This window comes from Protopterus annectens, chromosome 6.part0 (genome assembly GCF_019279795.1).
Source record: "Protopterus annectens isolate FY-2018-M chromosome 6.part0, PAN1.0, whole genome shotgun sequence".
In the NCBI taxonomy this organism is placed as follows: Eukaryota; Metazoa; Chordata; order Ceratodontiformes; family Protopteridae; genus Protopterus; species Protopterus annectens.
In genome coordinates, this window is record NC_056737.1 from 1543743432 (window position 1) to 1543763813 (window position 20382).

A 20382-nucleotide genomic window follows, 5' to 3' on the forward strand; every position below is an offset into this window, starting at 1 on the left:
GAAGCTAACTCAGTGTAAGACACCGTAACCAGAGGTCAGCAATGCTGACCCTCATGCAAACCAGTGCATACTCTCTTACAATTGCTCAAAAGTGCCTTAATCACTCTGTAGCCAACAGCTCTCATCATGCCCAGTAACAAAATAATCTGAACTCCCAGGTTGCAACTCCCCGACCCTGCACACCATAGTCAAAGTGAGTTACCACTAAGCCATGGCAGACACACATTCAGCTGCTATTACAAACATATCATCCAGCACAGTCATTCAACAGTATAGGAAATGTATGTAAATATGTAGATTAATACCAGCAAACGTGTACATTGCAAAATCACAGTATTTTGAGCAGTCTATGTGTATCAAAGAACAGTGTCTGTCCAATCATACTGTGAGAACAGTAGTCTTGCATAATACTGAAGAGAATAATGAAAAACGGTGCACGCCATGGGGTTGTGTGGGCGTGCTTCATGCAAAGAATGTCACACCTGGCGCATCGGTTCCACGGAACCTGAGAGATGAGGCTAACCAGGTGTGTGAGCAAACCGCTGCTTCTCAAACCCCTGGCAGGATGCTACCAGTGGGAGAAACAGTGTAGACCAGTTAAGTCTAATCTCGACACAACAGGTCCATCCCTGACAGGATGAAACACAAATTGTCAGTAACATCAATATCGGCACCAGTATCAGAGTACCATCATGGCAAGGCTCATACGTACGTGGACTAAATGGATGAAGAGCCTTGTTTGAGACAGTATACTGGAGGAGCCCCGAGATGTGCAGAGAAGGCAATGTGTGGAGTTGTGGTATGGCTGGGCTAGCAACTGGAGAATGAATGGATGGATGCTGTGTATGTGAAGCTAGGGGACCGGGGGGGGGGGGGGGACATGGGTATAACATTATGGTAGAAATATGCAAATGAAGAAAAACAGCAATAGTGTAGTGGGCAGAGCATCCACCCAATAAGCAAACATTCCCGGTTCGAGTCCCACTGTAGCACAGTCTATTTTACATGGCAAAGCATGTTATAACTAATAGTTTTGTTGCAAAACCAACCAAATAGCATATATATATATATATATATATATATATATATATATATATATATATATATATATATATATATAGAGAGAGAGAGAGAGAGAGAGTTTCATAGTTTCATAGTTTCATAGTTTGGTACTAGGCTATCTGTCCTGGGGCATTTATAAGCCTAGCCATAGTGATGTGGCTTTCGCCACCCCATGTAATGGTACAAAAGTGTACAGAATAGATTTAGAATATTGTGCCTCTGTCTAGTAGTGACACAGTGAAGACCCCTTACATAATAGAATTAGTTTACTGTGCCTCTGTCTAGTAGTGACACAGAGATGACCCCTGGGGTAAACCTACGATCTCCCATCCACTCATCAAGATTTCTCTTGAAGAGAGTCAGTGATGGGCTCTGCCTAACATGAACTGGGATTCTGTTCCAGAATATAGGAAGCCTCTGAGTTATGAATCTGTCCCTCCAGCATGTCCTATTCATATTTGTGCTGAGGTTCAAATCTTTAGCTCTCGTGGTTCTGATGGATTTGGATTTTTTGAGGTGGAGCATGTCCATCAATTCCTGATTGGACATGGCCTTGTACATCAGGCACAGATCACCTCTGAGTAGGCAGTATGCTACTGAATAGAGATGGAGTTTCTTTAGTCTGGCAGCATATGACATATGTTTGAGACCCTTGATCCTCTTGGTGAGGTACTTTTGGGGTCTCTCTAGCTGTTGCAAGTGCCGGGTGAGGTACATACCAAATGGGGCATTGTACTCAATCATGGGCCTGATAAGGGAGGAGTACAGGGGCACAATGACCTCCTTTAATCTGGATGTGAATCCCTTCATGATAAGGTGGGCAAGGTAGAAAGTCTTTCTAACAACTTTGGCAATGTGGGTGTCAAATGAGAGGTCACTATCGACTTGGGTCCCCAGGTCTCTGATTACTTTTTCCGTACTCAGTGGGTTACCGCCTATGTGATAATTTGTGGGCACTTTGTTTTTCCCAAAGGGGATGACTATACATTTTTTGGCATTTAGTTTAAGGCCATGACTCTGGCACCAGTTGTCCGTTTCAGTGAGGCCTTTCTGTAGGATGTATGTGTCAGCTGGTGTATCGACTATGGCACCTAGTTTGCAGTCATCTGCAAACTTTGTCAGCCACAACCCTCCCATGTTTGCTTTCACATCTGAGAAATAAATGCTGAACAAGAGGGGTCTCAGGACAGAGCACTGTGGGACACCACTTGTCACTGGCTTTGAGTCTGACATGGCTCCAGCGATTTTGACTTTATGGGTTATATCCTTTAGCCAGTTTGCCACCCATCTTGTGACATATGGATTTACATTTAAGCTGTTGAGCTTGTCTATGATGCCAGAGTGGGGTATTGTGTCGAAAGCTTTAGCCAAGTCCAGGTAGGCTGTATGGACTGCTTTGCCCTCGTCAATGGCTCTAGTGACTGTTTTAAAAAAGTCAACCAGGTTTAAAAGGCAGGATCTGCCTTTTACAAAGCCGAACTGGGTAGGCTCAAGTGTCTGTAAGTCCCCAAAGTCTCTGTTTATTAGTTCCATAATGATTCCTTCCATAGCTTTGCAGACCAGGCTGGTTAAGCTTATGGGGTGGTAGTTACCAGGGTCAGTAGAGGTGCCTCCTTTATGGAGTGGGACTACTGTTGCTGTACACCAGTTTTCAGGTACATATCCTGTAGTAAGGCTAAGGTTAAATAGCATTTTTATGTGCGGGTTTAGCTCCTCTTGGAGTTCAAGTAGCATGCAACCCGGGATACCGTCAGGTCCCATTGATGCTGTGTTTTTAGCTTTGCTGAGGGCGGTTCTCACCTGGACATCTGAGATGACAGGGAGGTTACATTCAGCTGGGATAAGTATTTCTTCTTTTGGGGGTGTGGCGGAAGAAATTTGCACTGAACCTGTCTGCCAGAATGTTGGCAATATCTGTGGGTTCAGTGTATTTTTTGTCATTGTGAACTATCTCCGAACATATCTGAGGGTTTCCTGGAGGTTTCTAACATAGCTGAAGAAGGCCTTGTGGTTATCTTTAGTGTCCATAGCAATTTTTCTCTCAAAGTTGGCCTTGGATGTTTTTATGAGAGAACGTAGCTTTCTACTAGTGCTGATCAGAGATGCCTTCTCTTTATGGGATTTTGCTCTGTCGTGCAGTAGCTTCCTTCTTTTGTTATACAATTTTTTTATGGCTGGGGTCCACCAGACAGGACGCCTGCCCTTGGTGGAGAGGGTCTTGGTTTTATTTGGGATTGCATGATCCATGCATTCTTGGAGATGTCCGTAGAAAGCATTTGTGAAGGATTGTGCATTGTGGGATGTGGTTTCCACTGTCCCAGTGGGCTTAAAGGATACCATCTCAGTTTTAAGAAGTGTAAAGTCAGCTTTTGAGAAGTTTTTCACTGTAGTCTTTTGTGTTGGGGGTGGAGGTGGGATATGTATATCCAGGGTGATTAGTTTCTGGTCAGATCTCACTAGTGAAGGGTATACTTCTGGTGTGGAGCACTTTGTCCCCATGTTTGTGATGATCAGGTCTAGTATGTGACTAGCTGTTCCATTGCGTTTGAATTTATGAATTCCAGGAACCTTTGGGCTAGGGTGTTTGGGCTAGAATAATGCACCCAGTCTATGTTAGGGTAGTTGAAGTCTCCCAATATGATGGTGTTTGGTGAGACATTCATATCCTCCAATGTCTTCAGGAAGGCTGAGTGGGGTTCCTGAGATTGGGAGGGTGGTCTGTAACATGCTACCAGTTGTATAGCAGTTTTGCCTATGGTTAGTTGCACCTGGATGGTCTCTGATGCTTCATGTGTTGCCACTAACCTGGAGGTGTGGGTGTCCTTGATGAATATGGACACTCCCCCTCCCTTTTTGGTTTGGCCCGAGTTTTGGGGCCAAAAAGCATGATACGAGGTATAGCCTTGTAGCACTGGGGTGCTCTCAGGAGCCTTGAATCAGGTTTCAGTTACTGCACAGATATCGATGTCCTCCATACTGAGGAGTGCTTCGAGAGCCTGCATCTTGAGATTTAGACTTCTGGCGTTGAGCAGCATTACCCTTAATTTTTTTCCATTTTTGTTTTCTAAGGAGGTGGGTTTGTCTTTTGAGCCTTGCCTAAAAAAGGCACTATGGGGGAGGCAACAGCCTTAGCCAATATCCGGAAGCCCAGTGGTGACAGATGCAAGCCATCGCTTGCGATTCAGCATGGCTTGTCCAGCATGTCATCCCAAGCAGACAGACATTGGATCCCCCTAGAATGACACCAGTATTTGAGCCAATTATTAAAGCTGGTCATCTTGTCTTTGTATTGTGGTATCATTCTTGGTGAGGGCAAGATGCTGCTCAGGGTCAGGGTCATACCGGCCTGGGCTACATAATCAGAGAGCTCCTCTATGTCTCTTTTCATGTAGTCCAGGGAGGTACGTCTCAGGTCGTTCATGCCGGCATGGACAATGACGGAGTCATATTTGTACTTGCTTTGGAGTGACCTGAGTGCGTGTGTTATGTGGCGGATCCTAGCTCCCAATAAGCAGCTCACCATTACCCTCTCCTTGTTCAGCCTGGTAAGCGGAACGTCAGTGTGTCTGACTATAGAGTCACCTATTACTAGTGTATCAGGCATGGTGTTTGGCCTTAAGGGCTGTGATTGTTTGACACACTGATTTATTGAAGTATGTGATGCATGTGTTATGTTTTGAGGTGGTTGATTTTTGGGTGTCTGATTTGGGAGCCTCTGTTGTTTTGGTAAGTTTTTTGTTAGAGCCTCCGAGTATGTCTTTGTGTTTTTATGTGTTTGGTTTGCAGTTGTGGTAGGTCTATGTGGGACTGGGTTTGGTGTGTGTGTGGTTACCTTCTCCTCCTGTCTGGTCTTGCCAGTCCTGAGTTGAGAGAGTTCAGCCTCCAGTTTGGCTATATAGTTGCATCTTTCACATGTATTTGTGTTTGTTGGGAGGAGGAGAGGGTTGTCTGTGTACATGACACAATTGTAGCATTGTCTCAAGATTCCCAGATTAACCAGCTGAACCAGAGAGGATGCCAGCAATCTACCACTCGACATGCTAGAATATTATAAGGGAGTGCTGTGCCTTTAAGGGAAGTGGGTACTGACAGGAAGGTAGGTGGATGTAGTGCTTACTTTAGTTAGCGGGTGCTTACTTAGAAGAGAGGTTTTGAGAACAAGTGCTAGGCTTATAATAAAGCGATTAGACTAGATTATTATAAGAGTAGAGCTTTCTTAAGGGAAAATTTGAAGAGCAGACATGGCGGAGCCAGAAAAAGTTTAACCTTGTTTAACTGGCACTGCGCTATGTGCACAACCACACAAAGCCGTGCAAACGCGGATTTTAAACAGGAAACTTCAAAAGAGCTAGAAATGGTCCAAAACAACCAATTACTACAAGCTCTTGTGCTGAGGTCACTCCTTCAGGGACAGATAGGCTGCTCAAGGCTCCCCACTCCCACTGGTGAGCACAGAAACTTCCTTCTATCCAAGTAAGGCAATGGACACCACAGGAACTACATCACAGCCCAGAATACAGCAAAGCCTGTATACTGGTCTAAACTAGTCGAGGAGAGGTGGGAAAACAAGGATATTTTTTTGTTTGTTTTTGAGATAGAAAGCACACAGAAATGCAGGAAACAGTAATAAATCAGTTACACAGGCTAGCACACTTTAGTGGGCAGCCTCAACAGTTAAATTAACAAACAAACAAACAAACAACGTTCAACCAATTTTCGACTAAATGAAACTTTAAGTGCAGATAATATATAATGCAACAAACAGTTAAAAAAACAGTTTAAGCTTGTTCTAGGTAAGCAAGAGAAGGTATTTCAGGTAAAAACAGCAAAAAATACTTAAATCAGGAAAGTAGTCGCTTTTCTCAGTTCTCTGCTGCTAGGACCACTCTGCAGGACCACGAGGAGCTGTTGCTGAGTAGTATATATATATAAACTGGAGTACTGCAAGAAATGCACATGTGAGCTATCAGTGTCAGACTGAATAAGGCACTAGTAAGCAGGTGTAAGCACAAATAAGCAGGCTTAAGGCCTTACAACTGCTTTAAAGTGCCTTAATCACTCTGTATCCAATGGGCCTTTATCAGCCCAGCAACAAAATAACAGCCATGCAGGTCACGAACCTAGGACGCTATACACTATAGCTCCAGTAGCTATCCACCAAGCCATCACAGAAGTACAGAAAAATGAGGTAGTACTAAACATGTCCTCACCATAATATAACCAAACTGAACCTGTGAAAGGCATCAGTATACAGTCATATGTGCCATAACTGACTACAGAACATACATATGTGAACTGGAGTACTGCCGTAAGTCCAGATGTGAGGTATTATTGTAATGAAGTGTGTGTAGAATTTTCCCAGGACTCCATACAGTGTATGTACACATGACTCAAGGATACAAGACACACATATATAACATGTAATAAAGAGGAAATCAATGCCAAAAGGCAAATAGCATATAAATAAAAAACACCACTACGTGTAGCACAGCACTGCTTCCCAGATTACTGGCAGGATACTACCAGTGGGAGAAACAGTGTCAACCTGCTAAGTCTAATCTTAATCAAACGCATGTTCATCCCTGGTGAGATGACACCAAAAATTCTGCTAAAAAGAATCTTTGGAGTAATATACCATGCCTCAAAGGTAAGTAAAGAAGGGTGCATATGTTTGCGGACTAAATGTGTGGGAAGCCTGGAGATCCATGGGTTGAGACAACTTACATGATGGGTCCCGAGAAATGGAGAATGGGCAATGTGTACTGGTGTGATTAGATTTGGTTGGAATCTGTAGGAATGATGATTGATGTGGAGGAGGAACGGGGGGGGGGGTGGGAGGGAATGATGGGTATGACATTATGGACCGAGGCGTGCCGGGGTTGGATGGACCCATTCTAATGGGACCAGCCTGTGGATGTCAGTGATAAAGGAGGGGGGGACAGGGAAGGAACTGAGACATACCACTTCCCATGGCAAAGCACGTTATGAGTAATATATATGTTGCATAACCCACGGAATAACATATATATATATATATATATATATATATATATATATATATATATATATACCTATATATATATGAACTGAAGTACTGCAGCCATGAAATAACATATATATATATATATATATATATATATATATATATATATATATATATCTCTAGAGAGAGAGAGAGAGTAATGCAGGAAATGCACATGTGAGGTGTCAGTATCATAATGCATAAAGCAGTAGTTAGGTTAAGCAGCAATAAGCATTAGTAAGTATATGTCAGCACTAGTAAGTGAGTTTAAGGTCGTATGCGCGGGGGTGAGCAATGCGTGTACAGGTTCAGCAAATCTGACGCAAACTATCTTTAAGCATATGCAACCGGAGGTTTGTGTTTGTGCAACGATAATCACCCTGTATCCTACCACTCTTTTTCTACCCAGCAACAAAATTAACAGCCACTGCAAGGCCCAAACCCAGGACCCTGCATATCACAATCATAGTGAATTACCACTACACCATGTCAGAGATACGTAAGTCCCAAGTATTCTCAGACATATCATGCAGCACAGTCAATCTACATAAGGGGGAATTGTACTAATATCATAACACTCAACCTCTTATTGCAAACATTCTGGACACACTGTGACAAAATTGGGGTACAAATTGGGATAAATGTGAAATATTGTTTTTTTACATCTAAAACGTTGCTAGTTAAACAGTGATATGTTGTAATACACATAATCTGAACAACATGAAGTCTGAAACTCTAATGTGTCATCATTCCTGACTGACCTCATTCCTGACATCGTCCACATCAATTGGCCAGATGAATGTGGGACAGGCCAAAATTGTGAGCCAAACATGCATGGACATATGGACAGTTATAGATCTGTAAATGTAGAGAGATACACAGCTACATATAAATGTATGACTCACACATACATCATATCACATCAATGGTATACAGGTTTGTTTGTGTCTTTTGGCTTTTCCCAGTTAGGGGTCACCACAGCAGAACTCCGGTCCACTAATGATTGGTAGTTGATTTTTACATGCCAAGTTACCAGCCCTGATGCACAACCTTCAACGAAGGTATTCCCATTCACGCATGTCTCTATGCAGAAGACACTCCAGCTGGGAATCGAACCGGACAGCGTCTTACTGTGAGACGACAATGCTACCGCAGCACCACCACCGCGGGTAGATAGATAAATATGTTCACATATACTTAGATATATATATATATATATATATATATATATATATATATATATATATATATATATATATATATATATATATATATTGACAAACAAAGTAGTCCCAAAAATATAAAGTAAAACCCTTGGAGGGAGAAACTTATGTTGTATGAGTAAAGCGAAATAAATACGCTGTATGCACTAAGCGTTTTTGAGTAAAAGCTCTATGCTGTAGTCAATGTTATATATAAACTCACTGTTACAAAGCAGCTATTCCAAGCCTGGAAACGATTCTAGATGTAGGGTCAGAACATCGACTGTTACAGAGCAGTAGTTCCGTGCATGGAAACGATTCTTGTTGTAAAATCCAGACGCCAACCTGGCAAGCAATACAATATCAAAGACTCAGTCTTCAAAAAACACAAAGTAATCTTCCAGAGAATTTTGCCCCACTTAGGTAGAAAGCAGCAAACATCGCTTGTAATCACTTCCACTCCAAAAAACTATGGCAAACAGATAATCCAATACTGAATATTGTAAAAGTAAGAACGATTTATTGAAACAAAATGAGCGCTTTCGCGGTAAACTACCGCTTCATCAGATACAAATTAAACTACAATTAAAATCAATTTAAAATATATAACATAGTTTAAAACATTACTCATTGGTTTAAAATCCGACATCATGTCCAATCATGATCAACTTGTCACCATATATAAACATGAAAACCAACTACGATAGGATCCCTTGCGAGTTTCTCGCAGGTGAGTTTAGTTAGTATAATCGTAGGAATGAATACGTACAATGATTGGACATGATGTCAGATTTTAAACCAATGAGTAATGTTTTAAACTATGTTATATATTTTAAATTGATTTTAATTGTAGTTTAATTTGTATCTGATGAAGCGGTAGTTTACCGCAAAAGCGCTCATTTTGTTTCAATAAATCGTTCTTACTGACATTCAGTATTGATTATCTGTTGCCATAGTTTTGGAGTGGAAGTGATTATGTTTTGCTTTACCTAAGTGGGCAAAATTCTGAAGATACTGTGTTTGAAGACTGAGTCTTGATATTGTATTGCTTGCCAGGTTGGCCTGGATTTTACAACAAATGCTCTGCACGGAACTACTGCTCTGACATATGTCTGACACATCTAGAATGTTCCAGGCTAATAGCTGCTTGTAACAGTGAGTTTATATATAACATTGACTACAGCAGCTTTACTCAAAATGCTTAGTGCATACAGCATTATTTTACTCATACAACATAAGTTCTCCCTATATATATATATATATATATATATATATATATATATATATATATATACAAGGATAGATATGTGTATTGCATCTCAAAATATGAAAAACAACCGGAACCTCCACCACAAAATAACTGACCATATGCACTGTTAATGGGGGTGGGAGGTTCAAAATGAGGTATAACTGGTGATTACTGCTATGTTCCCCCCCACCACAGCCGTAATAGATATACTGTGCAATGTAATATCCAGCACATGCTGGTCTTGACCCAAGGACCCTCCACAATACAGCTACAATGGTTTAACAGTAAGCCAATACAACTGTAAAATGTCAGGGCAATATCTGAAACATATAATGCAGACAAGTCATTCGACTGTAGGGAATGTCAGTGTGGAAGGACTACACATTACAATGCTGCAGATATGCACACACATGTATACATATACATGTATATACATGTAGACATATATGTACACACATATATAGAAATATATCTATAGATAAATGATATATAGATATATATGTATATATGTGTATACACATGGCTTACTATTGTTTGTGCGAACTACATTCTGTCGGCAGCAATGTGCCAAACATCAGAATGTTGAGCGCACAAATAGTTGATGAGATAGTCGAAGACTATTATACAAATGCATTACTGCATTTGCATAAGTGTAATTCGGCTATCTGCACAGAGATCGCGGTACAGTGGGGATTGGAAATTCATCGATATCCCCACTGTAGTGCGATCTCAGAGTTAGAATATATAAGTAGTGGGTGTGTGAGGGGGTGCAGGGGGGGCTTGCGCCCCTGCAAAACCGTGATATGTCATACAGGAGTCTGATGTACATCAGCTCCTATACGGCTATCACGTGCTGCTTTCGGCAACAATTTTGAATCAAATGTGTCAGGCATGTGGTTCGACATTTTCACTGTTCATTTGTATTATTTTTGGTGTTACTATTCATTGATTCGAACGGCAAGTGTTTTGCCATTCGAAGAAACAATAGTAACCGTATACCACACACACACGTATATATATATATATATATATATATATATATATATATATATATATATATGGTTCTACCTCACTTCAACGACACGCCGGAACATCGACAGGGAAATCGCGAGCCCCAGAAGATCGACAGCGCAGAAGACCGACGCGACGGGACCTAGAAGATCGACAAGCAGAAGACCGACCCGACGGATGAAAGCACCGACGCCGAGGATGCCGACATGGGAAAAGGCTGTGTAAGTATGCGGGAGTGACGGGCGTTAGGGCGCGAGTAAGGTAAGTGTGGATAGGGGTGGGTTAAGTGAGTTAGGGTTAGGGAGCGGGTCAGGTAAGTGTGCGGTAGTGATTGTGTTTGGGTTAGGGGCGGGATAAGTGAGTTAGGGTTAGGAGCGGGTCAGGTAAGTGTCGGTAGTGATTGTGTTTGGGTTAGGGGCGGGATAAGTGAGTTAGGGTTAGGGAGCGGGTCAGGTAAGTGTCGGTAGTGACGGACCTTAGGGTTAGGGTTTGGGTTAGGGTTGTAGGTAGTTGTGTATGTGAGGTTTAGTGTGGGTTTGTATGGATTTTGGTGTGCTTGTGTTGTGTATGTGGTTTTGACGGGAATGTGTTTTGGTTGATGATTGTGGAGTGTGAAGTGTATGAGGCTTCGTGTTTGTGTACCGACGGATATTTCGTTGTCGGGCATGTGGGATTTCGTGTTTTTGTACTGTTGGTTATGTGGTTTCGGTGATTGCGTTGTCGGTGTTGTGGTGTTTCGTTTATGTGAGGTAGAACCATATATATATATATATATATATATATATATATATATATATATATATATACATATATATATATATATATATATATATATATATATATATATATATATATATATGTGTGTGTGTGTGTATACACATATACACAGACAAAACATATTAGTAGCCATACATAAGTAGAAGTACTGTAGACGTACTGGGTGCACAGTATATCCCAGAAATATTACCCCTGTAAGTGGCACCTGTGAAACGTGTAGTGTGGCAAACATTTCCACAAATGAGAATATGTAACAGTCAACATATACCCACTCACAGTTCAAAGCTCAGGGCACCAAACACAGGTTTGCATACTCAGAAAACCTTTAATCTGTGTACAATACAATAATGTATGCCATTTGTGACAGCACATAGATTTCTAAATACATATTCAAAGATGGATGCAAGGCCCACACAAAACAGTAGATGGAAGCACTGTGGATATATTACATACTATGCTGTCCAGGCTGAGGGCTGCAATTAGTACAACATTAAAAAAACATTAGTATTCAAGATGAGAAACAACCAACGATCACAGATGTAGGTCAGCAGCCTCCATTTACAGCCTGTAGTCAAGCCTTAGGGGGAAATGTAGTAGTGGTAATGTCACAGTATCTCATACATAGCATTGCTTAACCTAACATCTCACTATCACACTGACTGACTGAACTTTGTGTAACACTGTAAACTGTAGCCCACCACTGTTCCCATGGAGGAATGGATGAAAGTGTACAGCCATATACCTAAATGTGTCTTAACACTTATATCCCTGAAAAGGTGTCACAACCTATGTTAATGCCATTGAACACCCCCCCCAAAAGGCTGTACAAGGGCAAGGAACACTGTGTACCACACACTGACCTCTGGAATGTACAAGGGCACATATGTGTTGTCAGCTGTTGCCCCCGTATATATGGACCTTGCCCAACAATTGTTGGGGAGTCCATGACATGACTGGGATGATAGCAGTAATGCTAGCTGTAAATAATGATAGGCCATTACCTAACAACCCCTTACTGTATCACAGCAGGACAAAGACTGGCATATATGTGGAGGACAGGGGCAGGAACACAGGCCCATAATTGCATTATTGCTGTTACACACCCTGGAAATTGCTGGTGTTACAGGATTTGTTGCAACATACCCATATGCAGGAATATGACATCAAAATACAAATGGATGTAGTCATGTACTGAGAGCACTCAACAGACAGAATGACACTAATATATCTGGGACAAGACCTGTATGGTGCACAGACAAAACCTGACAGGCAATCCTCTGGCTATCATATGGATAGGCCCACAGTTGAGAGCTATGCCCACAGACTACATTCCATGCTAAACTACCATGTACACAGAAACCCTGTAAGACCAGCAAGATACAATGCACATAACAACACTACTCATGCTGTCTGTAGGTCTGGAACTTTACCCAAATGTGTATTTGGCCTGTGTCTGCAGGTTCTGCTGTAAGAGGTATTGCTACCTGCTGTCTGTAACACTGCTGTCCACACACAGGAAGGATGTCCTCCATACTGGAAAGGTGAAGGGACAATGCCCACATAAGTCAGCAATGTATAGTACTGTGTTGCCATGACAGTGGTTATCTGAATTACTACACAGCAGGATGCATGTGATTAGCAGCTGGTGGACACTGAGTGGTGCGGAGGCCATCACCTGATCACGTGCAATACCTACAAAAGCATGCTGCAATTTATTCAAAACAGCTCAATCACTCTACTGGAGAGACAGAGAGAGAGAGAGAAAATTAAAAAAAAAAAACATAAATTAAAAACAAATAACGCTCATGGATTTGTTACAGTGGAAAAAAACTTTTAAGGTATGTGAAACATCTATGCATTTACTTGCATGTAGTATTTGGTATAGAATAATAGGATTTATAATGTGAAATGATTTATATGTGCCATCAGTAGTTGTTCCTGTAATGATATTCTGCTCAACAACTGCTCTGGACAATACTGTCTGTCCCTGTGGGCAGTGGGACATACCTGTCAACTGTACAGATCAACAGTGGATGACAAAGATATGACCCATGATATCTGTGTTCTGTACATTACTGTGGCCAATGGCTGGTGGTGGTATTAATACTGTCATGATAGACACATGTGTCAAAGCACAACACCTGCAGGGCAGTCATGTTAATGTATAGCACAGCATGCCCAACTGCCATAGCTGTATAATATGCTTATCTACAATCTGTCACCATATATAAACCATAATGTTAGTCTATGTTCACATGTGACACCTGTCTGTGTTGCAGTAAGGCAGAACAGTTCAGATGTGAAGAAAAGAGAGGTGCAAGAGTGCCGACCAGATGTTTGCATTCACCCCACATACGGATAAATATATGTGTGATATATATTCACAGCTGTGTATGTCTACAGAACCTCAAACAGCTATACAAATATATAGGTATATAAACAACACCAAATTATATCTACATATGTGTATATATATATATATATATATATATATATGTGTGTGTGTGTGTGTGTGTGTGTGTATGTCTATATACATATATATATATATATATATATATATATATATATATATATATATATATATTATATATGTGTGTGTGTGTGTGTGTGTGTGTGTACACACACATACATACACACATATACATAATACTTACACATATAAGTGTGTGTGTGTGTGTATATATATATATATATATATATATATATATATATATATATATATGTATGTCAATACATGTCCCCTGCCATGACATGTGTGAGAGAGCATCACACATCAATACACAACATAGCTACACAGCAGTACATGGCTGCAAAATGGACTGTGGAGTGTGGTGTGTAATCCATGTTAGGAACACATCACAATTGTTTGAGAAGGTGGGATATCTATGTCGGTGAAGGGTAGTGGACACATATTGGTATGTAGGTTTGGTTGGATGACAAACAAGACAGCACACAGCGCTGGTGTATGACACATGTGGTGGGTAAACACTGTGGATGGGTAGTTTCATTTGGAATGTGGAGGCAATTGAATCCCCATATGGGAACAAAGGGACCATGTTGCCCACACATGGTCGGTCATGGCACCATCCTCATGGTGATTAAGGTGCTGGTCTGTGGGCTGAGCAGGAGGAGCAAGCATGTCTAACCTGTGTATGTGTACTGCATGCCTCCAGGTGATGTAGCACATACCCCATGTCTCTGTGGAGCTCCCAATGCACCAGACCCTGGACCTAACTGAGGGTGACATAAATATGTCTGTGTATGCTCCTTGGGGGGGGGGTCAACATCCCCTGAGGTGATTCCACATAAAGGTAGTGCAGGAACATTAGATAATGAGGTTCCATTGTGGGTCGCAGATGTGATGTGGCCTGGTAACATGTCTACATTAGGTGGGAGAGGTGTTCCTGCTGGCAAATATCCCCTACACATACTATTGTGTCACTGTCATGGAACATATGTGGGTTGTAAAAGTCCACACAATCCCAGAACATGTCCAACAGCATGCATAGATATCCCCAATAACACAGAATGGCAGATGTGTAACAATCACATAGCAAGCATACCACATGCATATGTGAAAACATAGTGGCAGTGACAATGGCATGCATGTGAAATGCTCTGTAACAGGTCAGCAATTCCAGTGTCCCCATAGGGATCATGTCTACAAACACATAGGAAGTGTGGTACAATACAATATATGTCCCAATGGTAGATAAACTGGAGCCTTACCACTTGCGTTGTGTGAATATTAAGTTGGTGCTGATATGGTGGTGGGAGACTGATACGTGTATTGTATTACAGTAACTGTGTCATATGAGTTGCTCAGACATATTTCCATCTTTATGGCTTTCAGGGACAATGGTACATCCAAAGAATCCAGCCTACAGTGCCGCTGAGGATGACATCATAATCAACAGCCTCATCCAGCACTATCAGCTGCTCTTCTCCAGGACAAGCCATGATAAGCATGAGTGCACTGGCATGTGGAATGATGTAGTCCACAGGGTAAATGATGTCGGCATGCACAGCCGTAGTTATGAGCAGTTCCACCATCATTGTAGTGACCTGCTCCACCATGTACATCGCCATGCTGTGACCACCTCGCAACAGAGGGGAGGGGCATAACATCCACCCCTCCCTCACCAGAGTTGAGGAGCTGCTCATGAGCCTGGTGGCACCTGCCCGCCCACAAGAGCTACAGACCTGTACAATCATGGAGGTGGGTGCTACCTACACATCAGGCATGGAGCATGCAGGTAAGGTCCCAGGGCATATCAGTAGACCACTGTTGAGTATGCATCTGTACAGGTAGATCATGCATATGTGAACTGTAAAGTCTGTTGCTGTGTAGTAATGATAATCAGTTGTGCATAATTTGTAGTATTGTGGACTTCAACTGTTGTTTTACTGTAATATTGCACCCACCCTTTAGCAATGCCACAGCTGTGACCACTGACATCAACTCTATCTCATCCCAATGTAGGTCCCTCTGGGATACCAGCAAGGCAGTGGCCTGATGCCGGTGAGTATGGTTTAAGGTCATACTTGGCAATACACTGTGCATGTCATAGCTAAGGTTTACGCTGTGTACACATCTAACACACCTACCCATAATGCATGCTGTACATGTTCACTGACAGAGCACACACCTCACTAATGGGATTACCAGCCTCAAACACATGCAATACACAGACCATCCCAGACAACTGTGGCTACACTCCAGTGCACATTGCCCAGGCACAGGTGACATCTGCCTAACATACACGGCTATTTCATACAAAGAGCAGTTGAACATGCTACACATAAGGAAATCCCAGTCCAGCTGTAAACACAAGCTCCGGGGTCCTAAACCTCATCAACACATTAAACAGAATATACTGGAGGATAGGGTCCTGTCCTGGGGAATTTCCACACTCTGGAACAGACTACCCATTCGTGTCAGGCAATTCTACTCATTGGTCCCTTTACAAAAACACTTGACAACTGGATGGGAAATGGGGAATTTACCCTAGGTAGTATGTCTGTGCCACAGCCTGATAGGAGCACAGGGGAATAACATTATTTGGTGGTGCATGCCTGGGAACCCCTGAGGCTAGGCTTATGTAGGCCCCAGAACCAATAGACTAGTACTCACCTATGAACCTATGTGTACCACAGGCAACATCAGCCAGGGCTCACTACAGATATGATCTGCATAATGGCGGGACATTGCCAAAGCCATGTGTTGCAATATGTTCTGATGTACCAGCACCATGTTGGGGAAGTACAGAAAGTTGCAGTTAGGATACATGTGCTGCACAATCCACACCTCGCCCCAACCCAGGGATGACATCCTCATCTGTACCTTGCTGGTGCCACTGTATACCTGAATGTTTGCAATGCATTGGCAGGGAATATGCCAGTACACATGGTGTTCCTAGTTTGGGATACTGCAATACGACACACATGTGTAGGCCACAGATGTTGAGCATTTGCAATGTGGCAGGAGATGGTGAGGGTGTGTCATCATGAAAGACAACAGTGCACTGGAGAGGAGATACAAACCCACTAAGAATGACTGTATCTGCACACAGTCAAGGTCATGAAGTGCGGCAGACATAACCCTGACTCCACAACACTAGTGATGGTACTGTGTGACCTCCAAGGGGTGTGTACGTGCAGGTTTGGGGAACATTTGCAGGGCTGACTGACCAACTACTGGCTCATGATGATGGCCCATGCTACTATACCCCTGCCAGGTATTGTGACCGCAGTAGTACACATAGCAGTTGTTGCTACACACCATCATGATATGAGTGTGCACACATATGCACCCACAAATGGTATGCATCCCAATCAGCATCTGCACAAGTGACACATATGGCTCATAATGAAAGTGACTGCCTAGGTCATATGTCACATATCGGGTATGTGTAGTGTTGACATATGCAGTAGTGTTGCACTATGGCATGTCAGGGAAGAGAGTGCCATGTCAATAATTGTCTGTACACTCACCATAGGTACAGTACAGTGTGTCTGTTGTCAGTCTAATGGTATTCTATCACTCATACATACACCACTGATGATGACATCTGTGAATGCACATCAGGCATTCACAAACCACGTGTCCACATATAATCCACAAACACATAGAGGCTGTGAGCAGCACAGAAAACATAACTGACACACAGATACACATCCTACAATGGTGTGTACACCTGTGAGATATGGTGCACAGTGCATGCCAGGGTTCTGAACAGATGTACAGCAATGCTCTGGACATGGGTGCAGTGTGTTCCAGGGGAAGGGCCATCACCTACTAACAGAAGCCATACATCACAGCCATGTATAATGCTGGTAACAGGGATTGACTACAGATGTACTGCATGCTGTTGAGCACCACTTGGCCTGCTTGCTGACATGTGTGTAATTACAGGTCTGTGTGTGATAATGTAGTGCACCATCACCTGCTATTGTGTGTGTTAGGGGGATTCTGGAGTTGTCTGTGAGTGCTTTCTGGTGGAGTGTATGGGTTGTCATGTATATTGACTGTGTGTGTAAGTCTGTGTGTGTGTCCATGTCTGCACATGTGTGTGTGTGTGTGTGTGTGTGTGTGTGTGTGTGTGTGTGTGTGTGTGTGTGTGTGTGTGTGTGTGTGTGTGTGTGTGTGTGTGTGTGTGTGTGTGTGTGTGTGGTGTCATTCATACCTCCCAGCTTCCCCTTAGGAGTAGTGCAGTAGATGGACATGGACAGACAAATTAGACACGAGGAATACATGTCTGAACTGCAATTATTGGACAGCCGATAGCATATGAGTGTCCACAGCTGGAAAGATGCATATGGAGGTAATACTACACATCAGGAATACTGGTTTAACTGCAAACAACAGAAATTATTTGATGGTAAACCCATGTATGCAGCAGTATGGATGCAGGGGGAATCATTAGACTACACCAGTGTACTCCATATAGACAGTAGTTAGTGCAACAAATCATGCAGCTATTGAACAACAGTTACGTATGCCACCCCTGTATGTGACATCATTGACTGACTGCAGTAGCTAATAACAAATGACAACCATTCTCAACACATGTGGGTCACACCAGGGTGTTACCGGGATGACAATAGGGTGTCCTGGACAAAACAGACCCCAAACAAGGGAAAGAGGTAATGGAGTAACAGGTCATGTTTTGTGATCACATGTCTGAGCTATTAGATGAATTATACCTGAGTGACTGGCAGCAGTTATTGTAATTATCCAAGTCTGATGCTGGATGGGGAGTACAGACAATTAAGTAGGAACTTTGTCTATTCAAAGGTAACGTCCATTATTGTGTTGCAATTCCAGGGTGTGTGCATGTCTGTGCACGTGTGTGCGTGTGTGCATGTGCGTGTGTGGGTGTGTGTATGTCCTGTTAAGCAGTGATGTACAGGTCTTACAGTCCATTTCCTGTTTTCCCCTCACAGGTGGCAAGGTGGTCCCTCCCACAGGGAATCTGATGTCACTGCTACAGACAGTGACCATGAGGATAAATGTGTTAAGGCACAGGTGGGGTTGTCAGGGGCTGACGTTGAGCCACCAATTGACATCCCACAAGTATCCACCCCATCCACGCACACAGTCACACTGCCTCTACATACCTCATCACCGTTGGCCTTAGCTGAGGGACAGCCTATGGTTGGCATTGGCCAGGACAGTGTGGTATTCATGGCATATGTGTTAGGACACAGCAGCCATAGTCGGTTGTCTGGCAGGGTACCACATAGGCAGATGTTCAGGGGTGCTTGTCGGAGCACTGCTGGTCATCATGCCCCTGGCAGACATGCTACATGTATATCTACCACATGCATGTTCCAGGCAGTCATGGAGGCACAGACATGAAAGGAATGGTACACTAGACAGAGTCTAATGGCACAGGGGGCTTATCACACTTCTGTAAATGACAGCATCCATGACCTAGCAGGTGCCATTCATAATTTCACCAAGGTCATGGATAGACAGTGGGGTGAGACATTGGATCTCATCAACAATGTCATGTCCATGCATCAGGATAGGGTGGGAGAGTTGAGACAGCCACATGGATGTATGCCAGCAACATCAGCAGCTGGAGGTCACCGTGGACATCCCACCAGTCACACCCGCTCCCGTAGTGGCAGTACCAGCCCCAGCACTGTGGGGGGTGCTGTCCACAGACTGTCATAGCAGGCCACATGCACATGGCCCTGGCCAGTCCCAGGGTGGACCTGGATCCAGTGGATGTTTGTCAACCTCAAGGGACAGTACCCTATCTGGCTTTGTACCTGATAGTGCCTGTGGCACCCCTGCCAGGCACAGTTCCCATGTCTGTGACCAGAGACGGTGAACTGCAAACCCTGCCAGGTACAGTCTGCAGTTGTCTCACAAATCCCAGTATAGGGAAGCCACATGGTGGACCTGTGTGCATGCAGACACACACACACATCAACAAACCTAAGGAACCACATACCTGCACACACAACATCACAACTGGACCATAATACTACTCTGCCCCCTCACCCACACAAACACATGTTGTCACTTTCATGGCTCAGCCTAGGCCTCTGGCAAACCAACAACACACCCTGTGCATATGATGATACATGTGCCACATTCTGTCATCCTTAACATCGATGCAGGGACAGGCTTAAATGGTTCTGATGCACAGGGTGACTGTACAACAGTGTAGTAATGGAATGCTGTGTAGCATGTTGTCAGCAGTAAAGTGAAATGCTAACATCCTGGAATATGTAGCTGAGCAGCCATGAGGCATTATAGCTGTTATTAACAATGTATTGTTTTCACCAGTATCTATTCTGATTGTGTTGTGGTTGTCCATGTGCCATATGGCTGATGGGTGTAGTGGTGTCAGCAGGCCTTTGACAGTGGACACTGCTAAGTGTAGTGGTTGGTACACATAACATGGCTGGGTACAACACACAGAGTCTTTGGTTTAGATGCAGTACAGATACAAGACTGTACACATGGAGGTATGTCCCTGAGCAGGTAGCACATCTGTTGGCCATGTAATCTCACCAAGACAGGATAGGCACAACCACACATT